This window comes from Myotis davidii, unplaced genomic scaffold (genome assembly GCF_000327345.1).
Source record: "Myotis davidii unplaced genomic scaffold, ASM32734v1 scaffold69, whole genome shotgun sequence".
In the NCBI taxonomy this organism is placed as follows: domain Eukaryota; kingdom Metazoa; phylum Chordata; class Mammalia; order Chiroptera; family Vespertilionidae; genus Myotis; species Myotis davidii.
Window position 1 is genome coordinate 156,198 of NW_006300363.1, and position 7,249 is coordinate 163,446.

The window sequence follows — 7,249 nt, forward strand, 5'->3', positions numbered from 1 at the left end:
CCAGTCCGGATGGACCCCCTGAAGGGGCGCTCTCGGAGGTCGGACCTCCCCTCCGGCTTCCGCCTGGCTGGGGAGTTGAGGCCGCGGTCGTTTTGCAGCAGAGGGGAAGGTCGTCCTTACGGCGGAGACTTGGTCTCTGGGGGCATTTGGGGTCTGTTCCTGGCGGGGGCGGCGGCGCGGCGACCGTGACCCCCGCCCGAACTTCCCTGCATTGTCGTCAGTCAAAGCCCGTGCTCTCCTCATCCTCTTCCATAATCATACCCCAGCGAGCACTGGCCTGGGTCCGAGGCGATGGTGTGTCTTCGCTCTGGGCCTGATCGCCCCCTCCCCACAGTGACCCCCGAAGTGGAAGACGATGAAGAGGAAGAGCCAGGGGCTGGTTCCGTCCTCTGCACGTCGGACGCCCCTTCCTCCACCCCGGCGCCCCCCGCCCCCTTCCCGGGCCATACCCTCACCCTTCTCAGGGCCGTGATTCCCCCTTAAGTGCAACAGCAAGGAGGAGGGCAGCTGCTTGGGCGCTATTGACGCTGCTGGGCAGCTGCCGTGGCTCGCGCTGGCCAGGCCGGACCAGCCGGGGGAGCTGCTGAGTGAGTGTTTTTCGAGAACACTCTCTGGGTTCCGGCCACCGCCGGGGCAGGTGGTGGGAGGTGGGGTGGGGACACAGCTGTGGGTGCTCGCGCTCCTCATCCCGAAGCCAAAGGAACGAAGAGGTGCTGGGGCCCCTTTTCATAATCGGCGGCAGATGGACTGAGTACAGTCCTCTCGGCCTCCTTCCCACATACCCCGTGTCTTCATACCAAGCCTGTGACTGTCGCCTTCCGTCTGGGTGGCTTGGGGTGGGGAGGTGGGACCTGTGCTTGCGATCTGAAATCAGGACGCCGAGGTGTTTTTACTGTTTAAGTTAGAAACATCAGAGAGGTGGAGTGAGGCAGCATGAGTAGATGTCAAAAGTAAGGCGAGTTACTGCAGCCAGTGTTCCCAGCGCCTGACCTGCCGGGAGCTGAGGCTTGACCAAAGGTGGAGGAGGTCCCTGGGCGATCCGAGAACTCGGGATACCAGCGGCTGGTCTCCTCGTGTCGCCGGCAAAGTGGCACCCGGCATGGGACTGGTGGCTGGACCTTGGCTCAGCACCCTTGGTGCTTGAGTTCGGGCCCAGAAAGAATTCAGAGCCAAGACTCAGATACGAGCAGAAGTTTATTTGGAAAGTCAGAGGTAGAAGAGGTGAGCTAGCTGGGCTGCATGGGCTCCGGAACAAACGGCAGAGGCTAGACAAAGGCCCCTGGAGCGGAGAGAGAGAGGAGGAGAACACACCTGGGGGAGGCGGGTTAGGGGGGGGGGCTCTCCAGAGAGACTGCTGCTCTGGGTCCTGGAGGGTGTTTGTCTGGAGGTCTTGGGAGGATCCCATAGAATATTGATCAGCTTTCCAGGTGTGTCTGTTCAGGGTTGTGGTCTTCACTGATTGGTGGGCCCCAGGGATCATCAGTCAGGGCAGCTGGTCCTAACAGCAGCGCAATAACAATGTTATCGGCGACTGGACCTCGGTTCAGCTACCTCGCTACTTGAGTCTCTAGTTGCATGGTTTTGTCTGGCTTTGCTGCTCTCCTGGGCCTGGAGCTGAAACAGTGAGGCCTGTATGTATTTGATGTGGATCAGAACCTCGCTGTCCTGGAGGTTTAATGTGTAAGGGCTATCCTCCGGCCCCTTTCTCATTCCCCTCTAGGAGGGTCTGACCCACATGACTAGCAGCGTGCTAGGGGAGGAAAGGTCAGGGGAGGGTCTGACCTGCGAAATGCTAGGTGAGAGGTTACCCTGGGGGCAAGGTCCTTGTTTTCCCAGTTTTGCCCTTTGCTGGGGCTTTCCACCCTAGTGGCCTTCTGGACCTGGCCCATCATCCCTGAGTTGCTCATGTCTAACTGCCCACCACACTTACTTATGAGTTTTCACATCGGTCCTAGTTCTTTCCAGATATTTAGAATTAAACATCATTTGCATCATTAAGGAACTGTAAAATGGGAAATACAACTACTCCAACACAGCTTAAATTAATTGTAAGGATTAACTTCATGTGAAAAGAGTTCTTTGGTTCGTTGCGCTATAAATAGGGTCTTGGGTTGTATGTAATATTTAAATTCATTCTATTCAGTGTAAATATCTGATGTAGTGTCTCTCCCTAATTTGGGTTCCTTTTCAAAGCTCCCCTATCTAAATCAAATTCGTTTCCTTAAAAAAAAATTACATCCTTAGAGGATGTTCTATCATAAAATTATAATAAACTTAAGACATTTAAGAAGATATATTAAGAAAAATAAAACTGGTGATTCTGTAATGTGACTACATTACCCCAAAACATGGTATTTCGTAGCAGCATAACAAAATAAGGGAGAGTGTTGACTTAATGTTAACTGCCTTATTTCATGAAATTTAGGGTGTCATGGGTTGTAAACACACAAAACTGTATACAGATGATGTATTACAGAATTGTACACCTGAAACCTATATAATTTTATTAACCAATGTCGCCCCAATAAATTCAATACAAATTAAAAGAAATGTTTTTAAAAGATGCCATTGGTTGTAAAATGCACAATTATTTCATCTACCACTAAAAAACAAAACAAAACTAAATTTAACTATAAAAACTGTATTCTTACCAAATAGACTTACATGCTAGACATATTTATATAGATTTATTTTAAATATAATAAAGCTTAGATGTTTATTATGTACCACCAAGGTGAACAAATCAAAAGAAAATAGAGTGAAATAAACAAAAAAAATCACAGATTTGTTTTCTGCCTGCCTTAGGAGGTTTACGTAAACATTGGGATCTATTACTAAGATAAAGATTTGTTTATGTATGGTTTTCCAATACTTGGTTATGTATGCTGAAAATGGAGTGGGAATTTAGAAGTTTTGGAGAAAGGTTATTTACATTTTTCATATATCTGGGAATCCTCCTATGAGAGCACGGAGAGGAACATCCCTTATAAGTGCCCTTTACTATCTGGCTTGGTTGGTCATTTGGCCAAGTTCACGTCTCTGGTTACAGTCTTACTACCAGTTCACTTGGGGACATGTGAGTTGATGGGTCTCTTAGGTTGTTTTTGTGAAGTCCAGCAAGGGGTCCTTCCTTGCATCTTACCTTGGCTTAGGGGCATCCTGCTGCTGCTGCTGAATTATTACCATCCCACAGGAGGCAGAATGAGCAGAGCTTTCAAGACACTGGGCTTCATGGTAACAGCATTTTCAATGGCTGCGTGTTTTATTTCCTTAGCTTTCGTGTATCAAAGAAAAGAAATGGACTTTATTTTTTTGCCTGTCACTCTAACGAAGTTCTTTGAGCCCATAGCAGCTGAGAGGCTAAAATAAAAGATGCATTAGTTGGCACTCCAAAATAGATCAGCTTCAGTACATGAAGGTTATTTATTTTTTTTCCCTACCAGAACAGATAAAGCAGCTTGGAAGATAGAGGGCTAAATTTCATAGGTTTTACATTACAACTGTCCTGGGAAGTTGCTGATTGCTTTATCTAATTTATGAATACCTATCTTGATTGAAGGCTCTGGTCACATTTCCTGGGCTGGGGAGCAGCTTGGGCTCCAAAAGTCTTTATTATGGTAAAATCAAAGGAGTTCACATTGTTCATTAATAGAAGAGACAATGAGGTTTAAAATAACCGATGGAAGCCATAGACTGAAGAACAGTGATATTACCTGATTCCTTTGAGCTGATGATCTTAACTCTTCTGTATCTGTTTTCCTCATGGATGAAAACAAGAACAGTAATTTTTAGACCCTTTCTTAGTACTAGGTATTGTAAACTCTTTGTGGATTTTGCCTTTTATTTTTTTCGTCTATATGTCTATACCAGAGGCCTGGTGCACAAAATTTGTGCACTGGGTGGGGGCTGGGGGGGTTTCCTCAGCTCAGCCTGTACCCTCTCACAGTCTGGGACCCCTTGGGGGATGCCCGCCTACCAGCTTAGGCTTAAGCCAGCAGTCAGACATCCCTCTCGCAGCCCAGGGTTCTCGCATTCTGGGACCCCTTGCTCCTTATTGCCCCTCTGCAGCAGAGGCGGGAGAGGCTCCCACCACCACCGCTGCAATCACCAGTCCTGAGGTAAGCTTCTGGCTGAGCAGCACTCCTCCTCTGGGAATGCACTAACCACCAGGGGCCAGCTCCTGCCCCCTGGTGGTCAGTGCACATCATAGTGACCGTCGTTTTGCCGTTCGTTTGATTTGCATATTGGGGTTTATTATATAGGATAAGATAGGATTGTTTGTGGGAAGCACTAAACTCTGAGTCCATATCCCAGGATTTGCTGCTGTTGCTGTTTACTGTGGCTCCTTGGGACATTTTGGAATTCATAGCTTTCAGTGAAGTTTCCCTCCTTGTTCCTTACCCTCCTTTCAATTCTTAGTCAATTGTCCCCCTAAACTTGTTCTTGAAGTTCCAGGGCAGACAGCTAGACATTTCAGTAAGCCTGCAAATTAAACGGGAATTTATTTTTTGACCTTGAACCCAAATCAGTAAGAAACATTACTCTCAGCTTTCATTTGTTTTGGGGTTAAAGGTGAAAAAATGGGAGATGGAACAAATTGTAACCGGACAATCCATGGGTCCGTGCTGCCTGTCACTACTTGAGCCAATTAAGCAGAGACAGGGTTGAATCATGTGAGCGTTTATTCCAATACTGCCGGCAGGATGGGAGAGAGCAGGTCAGCCACAAAAAATCTGTTCTGCCTCTCCCCATAAACCAGCTGCTTACATTGGGTAGGACAAAGATTACATAGGGAAGTAGGCAAAAGGGATGCCAAATGGGCAGTTTTAACAGGTAATGCAGGCTGGAGATTTGCAAAGGCCTGCAGGTATGGGAAGACCAGTCTTCAAAGGGATGGCTGCTCTGGTTTCTGCCACAACCTTGTTAATCTTTCCATGATAATAGGCAGCTCCCTGATGGGGAGGATGGGCTACATTTCAGGGTGAGCTCCCAGGTCCCCCAGGGGCGCATGCAATTCCCAGCCAGGTTAGAATGTGCCTTCTTTAATCAGAACAAAACAATCACAGTTAACAGAGCATGATGAATATTTCTTACAATTACACCTGCTCCCCAACATTCTATTTCTGCCCCTATCACTGGCATTGGCTTCAAATCACCCTCCTACTTTAATGTTTCAGTAGTACCTGACTCACTTCACCATAACGTGGTGCAACACTGCAGAGAAGGAAGCAAAGAAGAAAAAAGCCAGACATTAGTAGCATTACTCACATTTCTATGCCAGATGATGCTCCTGAGGATTTTGGGGCCTCCTTGCATTTCCTGTTCAGGCACAGTAGACTGACTACAGGTGATAAGAGTTGGTGGGAGGATTATATGAGTGAATGTGTAAAAGACAGCTGGCTCATGGCCAAGGACACAGATGGCACTTAGCCAGTGACCACATTTTGGAGGGAGTGATATGTGAAAAAGGGAAGATGCTGCACCCCTGTGATTCATTTAAGGGACTGGTTGGTTAAATTTAAGAAGTGTTTGTTTATAGATTAAACAGTACCCTAGACATGTACTGTATATAAGAAAGTTTAAAACAATCATTTGGGGGTCTGGAATGAATTCAATTTACATTATTTTTAATGGAAAAAAATGATTCAGTTTTTGAACAGGTCTCTTCTTGAACAGCCTTCTGGAACAAATTAAGTTTAAGAACTGAGATTTTAATAAAATGATGGGCCAGTAAGTGGCAGTTGCTCTTGTGTCTAGTCCATTTCCAACGACCAGAACTCTGATTGGCTTAAAGCTCAGCCATATGTACATTCCAGCCAATCAGGAATTAGTTTAGCCATTGAAGCTAGTATTCTAAGTTTTAAAAAGCTGACTGAGTACGGGGCACTTGCCTTTGCTTTCTTTTTTTAGGATTTTAGAAGATCGGAGAACAGTGGTCAGCGGCTGCCTAGGTGCCTTGTGGTCTGATGCAGTCCCTCTGAGAGCCCATTTCTCCCTTTCTCCACTAATGTTTGGTCCCCTTTCTCCAGTGCTGAGTGATGTGGCAGTTACTTAGAGGTCGTTCCAGGTATTCTTTTAAACTGTCTGGATTTCAGCAGTAAGGGCAGGAATCGGAGTGTACGTTATCCCAGTAGTCTATTCATTTTATTGGATTAACAATTTTGTTCTCCCTCCACCAGATCGAAATGGTAGCTCCTGTGTTTTATTCCACCATTGACCGGGGTGTGAGTGATTTGAAAATGGTAATATGAAGAGAAATATTTGACTTTTGAAGTCTAATACTGAGACCTAATATTCTTTTGGCATATAACTTCCCATTTACGTGGGGAGCCCAGACTGTCTGATTAGCAAAGTGGTAACTCTTCTGATTCTAATATTAAACTTTGGGGGTGGGGGGCATGGGGACAGAGTTAGGCAAACAGGACCCTTTCTTATTTTTGGAATATCTGTCTTAAGACAGTTTGCTCTTAGACAGTCAACCACCTGTTGAACTAAGGAACCTGGAGAACTTTGGAAGCAAAATATTAGTTGACGATCCAGATTTCCCACATTGGTTCCCATATCCGATCCTCCCCCCCCCCAAGAAAAAACAAACAAACAAAAACACAAACCTTCAGAAAGCAGCCTTTCCTTAGTACCTCAGTTCTACATTTTTTTAAATGTATTTTTATTGATTTCAGAGAGAAGGGAGAGAAATAGAAACATCAATGATAAGAGAGAATCATTGATTGGTTGCCTCCTGCACACCCGCTTCTGGTGATCAAACCCACAACCTGGCCATGTGCCCTGACCTCCTGGTTCATAGGTCAAAGTTCAACCTCTGAGCCATGCTGGCCAGGCAGTTCTAGGTTTTTGCTGTCCTCATGAGGAGGGAAATTTCACAAAATTGGGAACCAAGGAATAGAAAATGGTAGGTTTGCGATGTTATGAAAACAAGCCTCTGGCTAATTCTTGAAAGCCAGTGCCTTGTGTCCTCAGAATGGCTTCAGGGAAGCTTGCTCCTCAGAAGCAGCTTTATGGTTCCGTGTCCTTTCTGCAGTGGTAATTGAAGGTTAGGTAGGTGCCACAGATCCAGATATCTCCCTCTTAAGGAACTAGCATAGGTCACAGTTCAGCTATTTTCTATGAGACCATCCTTCGGCCTGCACTGATGGGATTTTTGTCCAGATTGATTGATCGGTTGCTCAATTTTCCCCCCATTGAAAGAGACAGAGCCAACTTCACCCAGCATGTTGCCTGGTGTCTTTCC

The 7,249-nt window shown here is 46.1% G+C and overlaps 1 protein-coding gene across 2 annotated transcripts in view; it reads left to right on the forward strand.

Moving 5' to 3' along the window:
• Positions 1-7,249, forward strand: part of DNAJC7 (DnaJ heat shock protein family (Hsp40) member C7) — a 32,242-nt gene that overhangs the window by 414 nt on the left and 24,579 nt on the right. The window lies entirely within an intron of this gene.